Source organism: Olea europaea, chromosome 15 (genome assembly GCF_002742605.1).
Source record: "Olea europaea var. sylvestris chromosome 15, O_europaea_v1, whole genome shotgun sequence".
Taxonomy (NCBI): Eukaryota; Viridiplantae; Streptophyta; class Magnoliopsida; order Lamiales; family Oleaceae; genus Olea; species Olea europaea.
This window is the reverse complement of record NC_036251.1, coordinates 21,045,315-21,056,240: the sequence shown is the minus strand read 5'-3', so window position 1 is coordinate 21,056,240 and position 10,926 is coordinate 21,045,315. Positions and strand designations below refer to the sequence as shown.

Below are 10,926 nucleotides of genomic sequence, written 5' to 3'. Positions count from 1 at the left end.
TTTTATTTGTTTTGTTCATATTATAAATATTTTTTTCGATTTAAAATCCTTTTTAATTCTTTTTTCTTTATGAAAAAACTTAATTTTTTCAATTTTAATTAAATAATATTTATATGTTCTTTATTTAATTTTCGCAACATTCTGTTGTTTAATTTGTTTTGTTTTTATTATATATTTGTTGAAGATTGTTTAAAAAAAAAATCTTCATGTTATAAATAATTTTTTGTTTGATTTAAAATTATTTTCGTTCTATGATTCAAATTCTTTTTTCTTCATATTATAAAAAAAACTAAATGATTTAACAAATTAAAGATATTAGCGTCAAAATTGAAGATTTTTCAAAACTAGTTGAAGATTTGAAATATTTGATGAAATCCAATCATTTGATTCATTGGATTATCGCAAGATGCATGGAGTTTTTTTTTTCGTTTTTTATTTTTTCCTCATTTATTTATTTTTTATTTCTTTTGTTCATATTATAAATATTTTTTCGATTTAAAATACTTTTTAATTCTTTTTTCTTTATGAAAAAAATTAATTTTTTTCAATTTTAATTAAATAATATTTATATGTTCTTTATTTAATTTCACAACATTCTTTTGTTTAGTTTTTTTTGTTTTTATTAAATATTTTTTGAAGATTGTTTCCAAAAAAAAATTCTTCATATTATAAATAATTTTTTGTTCGATTTAGAATTCTTTTCGTTCTGTGATTAAAATTCTTTTTTTCTTCATATTATAAAAAAAATTAAATGATTTAACAAATTAAAGAAGAAGAAAAAACTGCAAGCAAAAATTTAAACAAAAAAGTTATCATAAAGTTTTTTAATTAAAATAAATAAAAAAAATAAATTTTCTTTAATTAAAATTTAAAAAATGATAAAATGAAAAGAATTTTAAATCGAAAAATAAATTATTTATAATACGAAGTAATTTTTCAAAAAAATATAATAAAAATAAAACAAATTAAAAAAATTTTACGAGAATTAAATAAAGAATATATAAATATTATTTAATTAAAATTAAATTTTATCATAACAAAAAAAATAAAATAAACAGAATTCACTCTCCTTCCAAATGAGAGAATTCAAACTCTCAAAAGGAGAAATTCTCTTTGTTTCTCTTCATGGATAGAGGAGAAATTTTTTTCCTTATTTAAATTTTAAATTTTTTTTCATATTATAAATAATTTTTTTCTATTTAAAACTGTTTTAAATTCTTTTTTCTTTATAATTAAACTTAAATTTTCAATTTTAATTAAATAATATTTATATATTCTTTATTTAATTTTTGTAAGTTTATGTTCTTAAATATTTTCACATAACCCACGTATTATCACACCCTAAAAGACAACAAAAATCATGAAAAAATCATGCACCAGTACTACAAGCAGTGTATTAAATATACAAAAAAAAAAAGAAAAAAAAAAGAGTAGCTCACATGTCAAGAAGTAAAGAGATAGCAAATATATATAGACCTCATCGGACGGTTCTAGTCTTAGTTTCTTGGAACGAATCTTGCAAGAAAGGGTTAGGGCCTCAGTTCCCAATGGGGTTTCTTTTTAGCTGTCACTTACAATAAAACTTCATCAACTGAATGCATTTTCCAAGCTTTCTTCTATTCCCAATATAAACACTTTCCATTCTTATTGGACAATGACCCTTTTCCATAACATTTTCATTTGTAGTCCTTCCCTTCACATGAATATATAACTAAAGAATGAGAATTTGCTAAAATATTTTATATTTAGTGAGCTACATCATATACCACCTAACGTTCGAAATAAGAAACCTCTCTTTGAGCTACAAAATTTTTACAATAGTACAGAAATTCGTTGCAATGAAACTTGTGTCAAACTTTTCAAACATGCTTATAATATGAGTCATACTTTCAATCACCTACACCTTAACTATTAGTTCAACTACAAATCTACCAACACCAAATATTTTCTTAACTACAATAAAACTTTATACATATAATCACCTAAAGTACAATTGTTCAAACATAAAAAAAAAAATAAATAAATCAGAAGCTAAAATTATGAATAATGTACAGTAAAAACGAATTATTTGTAAAAGAAAAATCACCCTTAAACAAAGCAAAAATGAAATCAACATACCTGAAGTTGATAATCTTCAATTTGTACGTTAATTCACTTTTTCTGTCTACAACTTTCACAAAAGTCCAAACAAAGTCAGAAGGAAAGAATGAAAACTTCAGAGTGGACACGAACACAATGAAACAAAAAGAATAAAAAATAAATTATAAATTATAAATGAACAAACTCGAGGGCCTCAGAGCCCAACTTTTGGCGAAATTTTGTGGTATTTTGGTAATAATTTATTAAATTCTAGAAAAAAAGCTGGAAGATTCACGACAAAAAATACAAAAGAACGTACCTAAGCTCCAATTTCTTCTGAGATTTCACGGTATTTTGGGAGCAATTTGTTAAATCTCACAAAAAAACCAAAAATCAAGATTTAGCAGTAAAATATACAGCAAAAGAAATTGAAGGTTTAAAGATTGGATATACATGTAATCGTCTCAATTGTGCGTGAAGTTGTTGGGTATTTTTGGAACAATCGAGAGAAGGAGATTGAAATGAAGATTAAAGGTCGAAAGAAATCAGTATCGTAGTAACGCAGAGTATGAGTGAAATTAGGGTTACATGCAAAAAAATTATGTTTTAAACCAAAAGAATTAAGAAGAATTTTAAATCGAAAAAAATATTTATTCAAAAAAATATAATAAAAACAAAATAAAAGAAAGTTACAAAAATTAAATAAAGAATATATAAATATTATTTAGTTAAAATTGAAAAATTAAGTTTTATTATGAAGAGAAAAGAGTTAAAAGGAATTTTAAACTGAAAAAAAAATTATTTTTATAATGTAAATTTTTTTTTATATATATCTCCATGTACGGAGACTTAGATTTGAGAAATTTATTTATTTTTGCTACGTAGTTTTATGTTAGAAATAAATTTTTTTTCAATTTAAAATTCTTTTTAATTCTTTTCTCTTCAAATTTTTTACTTACAATTAACTTTTTATAAAATCTTTTCTGTCGTATATTATCTTTATTTTTTAATTTTTTTTAATATAAAAGTATTTTTTTCTTATATCCCTACTAAATATATTTATATAAGAGTGGTTGAGCACAGAGTGATGGGAGGTATGTAAATTGCGTGTTGTAGTATTTTCTTACAGTATAATAGAACATATATCAAGGCAAACGACATTGTTTTGCTCCCCCACTTAAAAAAAAAAAAAAGTCGTTCACATGATTTGTTAGAATAAGAATAATCGTCATTCAAATATGTTCCAATAATTGGCCGACTTAACATATTCACAATAATTAAACTGTTATGAAACTAAAGAAATAACAGAGAAATATAAGAAAACAAATAAAAAGAGTCAAAACTTAAATGTGTATTTATTAATAATCAGTACCACGTATTTATACGGTTTAAAAGAGAGTTACCATTAAAGTAGAATAGACTCTTTTAGATAAAACTTATATATATATATATATAAGACTATTTAGTCATCAATATTTATCTCATGGTTTTACAATACTCCCCTAAGATAACTATTTGCATAAAGTAAGTAAAATTCCTACTTATTATTTGTTTTATTGGATTGGTTAAATTAGAATGATTTTTAAATGTCAAAACATGTGCCAAAAACGCTTTCATCTGATACAATCCAAACAGGCAAGCCAGTGGGTCAGGATTGAGTAGATGCTACAGGTAAGTAGATTTCTTAACTGCAAATTTTAGGTAACTTTTACCTTTCATATAGCGATATATACAATAATATATATTTACCATCTTGGATTGGTTTAAATGGTCAAATAATTAAATGCAAGAAAGATTGTATCAAAACTTTCATGAGTTTAATTATTGACCATATCAAACATATTCTTCATTACTCTTATTGTGCAAAACTGTCATATTTTAAAGTAAGATATGCTCGTGCCTTGGAGGAATCTTTACGTAAGTGAAGAAAATCATTAAGGGATAAATTAAGGTTTTCAAAAAGTCTGCCTTCACCTGATGAACCTATAATGGCATGTTTAGTGTCTTCTCACCATCTTCAGTTAGTTCTGTCTGGTTGATATTCCATTGAAGTATCTCGACAAAAATCATGTTCTTCAATTGTAATTGAAGAGAATTGAGCGTGAATGAAATAATCATACTCAAAGAGCAGGCTACTTAGCGTGTGTTAAGATTGGTGAATATTAAATCCAAGTAATGGTTGCGATCGAATATAATAGTGAAGTGCCTATAAAGTCAATATCGTAGGGTTTGGTTCCACTTTCCCAACAAATCAAAAGAAGAAGAAGAAAACGAGAGAGATTTCTTTAATTACTTTTGATTGTTTATGTTAATTTTGCCAAATCACAAAAGCGAAATTATTGTATTTTTGTTCTTTGGTAGTGGATTATTTTACCCGTGGCATAGGGGCTCGTGAATATGTCCCTTAAGGGTTTACCACCTTATATCTCATGTCCAATCTTATTTATTTCGCAATTGATTACAACTTGTAGTACATTAGTTTGTTTAAGTTGTGCCAATTAAAACAGTGTTTAAAATTGTCTCTAAGAAATTTTGACTGAATGGCAAAACCTACTTGAAATAAATAATTGGGACAAATTGTTTAATTAACTAGGTTTTAGTATTCACACACAATAAATGTCTCACTAAAAATCTAGCTTGGCAAAATCCCATGGGATAAATGTACCAAACAAAGGAAAAAAATAGTATAAATAATTATAACAAAATTAGAATAATAAAATATTGTCTCGTTAAAAACTTGTCAAGAAAATTCAATGGCATAAAACTTGAACTAAGGAAAAAAATGCATCTGCTTCCCTCGATGAAAATTCTTATATCGAGCCATTCATGTATTGCACGTCAAGTCTTCATTCTCACAATTCTAATGAAATATGTTTCGTGTTGTCTTATTATAACCTTTAAGCTATATCATGGGTAATTAGCACAAAACCCCCTTAACTTTCAATGTTATTGTACAAAATGTCCACATCTTTCAATTTTTGGCACTTTTACTCTTACCTTCACCTTTTTATTGTGGAAATCATCATTTTTATCAAATTTCTCGTGTAAAATAACAAATATACCCCTTATTTAAATAAAACAATAAAAAAGAAAAGAAAAGTTAAAGGATAAACTGGAATCATACTCCCAAACCTTTTTAAAATGTGCAAATGAATCCAAATAAATTATTAAAAATGTAATTAACACAAAACGTCCATACCTTTCATTTATTATTGTGCAAAATGTCTACATCTTTCATTTTTTTGACATTTTCACCATAATTTCACATTTCATTGCAAAAATCATTATTTTTATCCATTTTCTCAATTAAAAGCTGTAAAATGACAAATAAAAAAAGAAAAAAATTGCAACTATATTTCCAAAATTTTCAAAAAAGTACAAATAAATTCCAAATAAATAACTAAAAAGGAAAGTGACAATAACAACTTTGGAAGTGTTACATACAGTACGAAAGAAGCAATCAGATAGAAGATAAGAACATAGCCATAGCTCTAGGAACTCACCAACTTAGTAGATTATAAGACCTCTCTCCATAAGTAGTCAAGTCCCCATTAACAATTTGAACCCTCCAGGCAACAACTCTTGGCCTACCGTATCTCATTTTTACAACATCACTGTGCTATTGAGAAGTTGGGAAAGTATTGAACTCTTCATCTAGTTCATCCATGTGTGTTGTATCGACTTGAGATAGCCTAATGTCCACGTGAGGAGGATATCTAGGTCTCCCTCGGTAATTCTATGCTTCAATCAAGATAATGTACAGGAATATAGTGCTTAAAATCATCCATGGAAAACAGACCAATCTCAAGAACAACATGCGAACAAGAATTGTAATGAAAGGGTTCTTCCAAGTGCAGACATGATCAAAACATTTGCAAAATGCTATCAAGCCCGATAGGATCCCAGCAATTCTACAATGATTGGTTTTGCTTCTTCTTCTGCTCCACATTTTAGAGCCCACATCGAGCTTATACGCCACAACCTCTTTCCTCAAGGGCGGCTTTGCACAGCTCAGCCTCATGGAGACAATTTGAGTAGCTTGATACCTCAAACTATCAATCTGGTGACTTGAAAGTGGGTGAAGGTAATGAAGGTTAGGCAACATTGGCCGCAAGTACTTTTGTAGCAAGTCGAATAACGAACAACAAGAAAATCTCATAGCCAGTTGTATTTCACCCATCTTCTTCATGCCACAAGGCAACAACAATACAAGAGGGTACAAATGATTGTAAACACGACCAGTCTCGAGTGCACACAACCAAATCCTAACCTTCCCAATTCTTGAATCCTTTACTCCTCCATTCTGTCCTTGTAGATGGCAATTGTCAAACACACCAATTCTTATAACTGCACATGGAACAAAAACCTCCCATGTGTAATGCTCATTCCTCATTGGATTGAAACTATTAATAATCGTCCTTGTACTAATCCATTTCTGACCATACTTGGTCACACAATAAGCATCTATAATTCCTTGGCCATAGGCATGGGCATAGTTTAGTTTGGGTTGGTTTCAACTCCAACCCGAAACCAAAATCAAATTAGTCCGTTTGGATGAATTTCAACCCAAACCAACCTACTCTAACTCTCAAGCTGACCGAATCAAATGGCTTGGTTTCATTTGGCTAGTCGATTTGAACATTTAGACCAAATTGAATTTTTTTTTTAAAAAAAAATTGCTCAGGTTTTGTGCTCACTTAAATTACAAGAACTAAAATAACTAAATGACCCTATATTATAAGATCCATTGATTAACAAATAAAATCAGATTAATAGAGACATATCAACAGAAATCTTAAGAATTTTCTTTTTTTCTTTTTTAATGTATATGTAACATGACGGTCTGGGTAGAAAAAAAATTTAAATATAATAATGAGCTTGTGAAAGAAAATTGTTAGTGTTATTACTTACTGACAATATCATAGATTGAAGGGAATTGAAATACAGTTATGAGATCATGACTTATCTTTTGAATTTTATTTTTCTTAAAAAAAGGTAAACATGTAAGTGAGTTGGGTCAGTTCAGTTAACCAACGGTTTGAGATTTTAAAATCATGGCTAAACCGACCCATTATTATTTTGTTTAAAAAAATCTACATCAAACTTGTAACGCCTCAAAAATTTTATGGAATAAAATTTATTTGTTCTATATGCTATATTTTTATATTTTGAAAGTTGGGGGGCTAAAGTGAAATAGTATTAATTTTAATTTTATTTGGAGCAAGTAATTAGATTTTAATAGAGCGAGATTTAGTATATCAATATTGGATTCATTTTATAATTCATATTAAATAATGCATTATAAACTCCAGAAAAATTAATTCTGATAAGTTAGGTCCAAGATATGGAAGTTTAAAGAAGTTATCTTTAATTGGTAATTAATTAAACTTGGTTTATGATTTAAATTTTACAGTAGACTCCTATGAAATGATAAAGGTTGGCCTTGATAATGGTAATCTTTTGTGATTTGGATAAATTTTAATTGTAATATTAAATTAGTTTTGATAAAATTTAATAGTAATCATAATTCTATTATTTGAAACCAATTTTTATGCAAATTCTTTGTTTTACACATTTTTTCAATTCTAGTTACATACAAATTCAATTGAGAATTTTCATTATAAATACTGCAAGAATTCCCAATATTTCACTATAGAAAATGAAGAGGGAGCCATGGTAGAGAGAGAGAGAGAGAGACGGAGAGGAAAAAACATAGAAAAATAATAGAAGAATTTTCATGGGCAAGATTTTATCTTCTTTTTACAACCTTTCAATAGCATGGTAAGATACTTTTGTGCAAGTAGTTTGTTTTCGTGTACTTTTATAATTAGTAATTTACGTATGAATTGCCAGTGGACCTTCGGGTTCGACCTAACAAAATATTAACTCTATTGGGTTCTTTATAATGAAATGTGAAATTCTACGAGAATTCAAAATACTACTGATGAATATTTCGTTTGATCACCTATATACTCCATAAGAAATGTAGCACGAAATGTTTATTTTATTGTTATTTAATTGTCTATGAAAATTGCTCATATCTTATTGGCTATTTTTAAATACTCGCTCCTACAATAATTTTCAGGTTAGTTTGGATCGATGGGTTATGTGATAGGATTGTAATGTGAACTGCCAAGAGGATTTGAAAAATGAAAATCATTAAATTTTTTGTCTTTTAATTGATTAATTAGTTTTCATTTACATTCAAGGACATGTTTATTTAATAGTTACTTGACTATGTTTATTTTTAAAGATACAATGTCTATAATTTAATTTAAATTTATGAATGTTCCAGTTATTTTTTATTAAAGAATTTTATTTTATCGTTCCGCTTTTAATACAAAAAAAAAATGAATTTTCAGAAACACTTTAAGATTTATGAAAATTTAGGGTGTTACAAAACCAATTGCCTGTGTTAAATCGACTTCAAATCTACTCGAGCTAGTTCTATTTGATTGATTTGGTCGATTCTTCAATTTTTTTGCTTGGGCCCACTTGGCCATCCTTCTCTTCATTGATGACAAATTTTTGGCATTTAAAATTCCCAATTCGAGAACCATGCGAGGCTTCCAAAGCTGCTTAGCCACCGGCCTAAGATCGCTGCTATAGTGTGGTAACTAGTCGAGAACATGGTACTCGCCATCCAAAGTGATCTTCAATTGAATCTTGCTATTTAACTTGGTCACATTACTCTACCCATCCACGAAAACTGTATGCTTCACAAGAATATACCACCTGCCAATAGGAGTCCTGAAATTCAACTTCTCTACACTCTAGAAAGGTATCATGCACTTGCCAAGACATTCATCCTCATTAGGTCCTATTTTAGCCCGCACACTCAAAATCAACTGTTCTTCGAATGGTACTACAACTACAAACATTAAATCCTCATTCCACATTGGACATATAGTCCGGCTTTGAGAAATTTCGGTCCTCAACATCATATTCCCAATACACACCTACACAAAAATATCAATCTCCTTTGCAATTCTTGTGTCTCAATTACATTTATTCTAAGGTATCATAGTCGAGGTGACAAATACACCTTGGACTGAAATACTCGTGACACCATCACCACTGATTACCGAGGCATCCATTTGCCACACCTCTGAGAATGCTTCATCCGCTTGAGTCCCCAACCAAACAGCTAGCATCAATTATCCAGCCACCCTTTCCCCTTTTGCACTCTCCAACTTATACCATTGCAGGGCTAAAGGACTATCGGGTAGAACCCTTTTCAAAACATTAATGATATCAACTACAAGCTTTTCAATCAAATCATTGCCACTCCTATATTTATCCTTTACTGATATCTCAATAAGTGGAACCTGAATTCGACCTGTCAAGATCGAAAAAACTTGATTCCACTCCGGATTAGGGACGTTACCAAAATGTTTAGTAACAGACATAAGTTTTAATTGGACAAAGGTCAAAGGGGCTCAGACTGCCATTCCCATCCTTTTGCAAAGAACTCCTTGGCCTTCACCACCATCACATACAGGTAGTCCATTTCCTTCACCAGATCAAAGGCGGTACCGGCCTTTCATTGCTGGATACCCTTCCACCACCGAGGGCCAGCAAGGTCTCCCTCAAGTTGAAATCCTCTTCAGGGTTTGGATTGCTATTAGCATTCAGGTTTCGATTTTGGCTTCTGCTATGATTTTGATTTCTGTTTTGGGTAGACATTTTACCAAAACCAGCAATATTGCTTGTGCCAAAAATAGGAAGTGTTGAACAGGACTTTTTAAAATGTGTATGATTTTCAAAATAAAATTTTTTAAGAGGCTACAAAATGGGAACTGATATAGACGACTTAAAACGGAGCCGTTACAGAATAGCATAGAAATATACATGGATTTGATTTTCCCCCTCCCCCCCCCCCCAAATTTTGGTAACTGGAACAGAATGCCAGCAAACCAAAGGCTCTGCATTGATTTTTCAGAGAAACCCAGGTTTGAAATTATTAAGAAAAACTCTGCAAAATCGAAATAAAAACCATATTAAATACTTACTTGGGCACAAAGAAATATCAGTTAAAATTCAAAATTAAAGACCCAGAACCCTACTTACAGAACACAGCAGTTAGTGGACTTAGCAGCCTTCGCAGGTAGTGCCTGTAGAGAGTACACACCTATTTTGGGGTGGTAGGGGGTTGGCGAGGGTACCAGAAAAAAAAAGAAAGAAAAGAAATTGCAAAAAAGAAGAAGTCGGTGAATTGATTTACATTCTATACCTAAAAATTAAAAATGTCTGTTAACTATTTGCTAATTATATTGTATTAATCCTGTCAATTATTAAGCTGGATAATGCTCGCACTAAGTTCAGATTATTTGTAGATTAAGACATTTATTCGGTTTGTTGTCGTAAATACATGGCTTTCTTAATCTTTCAAAAGCGTAGATTTATTTCAGTTATGTTTATTGATTGGCATTGTACCAAGTCTAACTATTAAATTCAGTCAACACATTATTCTGGAAATTTTCTTCCACAGAAAGGATTATTTTCCAGCACATTATTCTTACTTGATTCGAATCACAAGATCTACTTTCCAGATAGAAGGGCATCAATTTTGTCCTCAAGATGTGCTTTGTGATCTTCCAGACGACCCTTTATTACACCATCTTCCCAGAGAATTAATGTTGGAACTCCTTTGAGCTTAAACCTCGAGTCAATTCTCCATGGGTGCTGAGGATTCCTCCATGTAAGCTTATCTCCAACATAAGCCTTCATCAGTGCCACATCGTCTGGTGATGATTCTAACTTCTTGTATATGGTGGGCTCGGCTCTCACACAATCTGAATAAAGAAAACCAAACATACGTCCTTTTGTCATAAGGTGGGGCTGGAG

General features: G+C 29.7%; 1 pseudogene; it reads right to left on the bottom strand.

Annotated features, from left to right (window-relative positions):
- Positions 1-1,567: 1,567 nt before the first annotated feature.
- LOC111411373 lies at positions 1,568-9,935 on the bottom strand (annotated as a pseudogene).
- Positions 9,936-10,926: the final 991 nt, after the last annotated feature.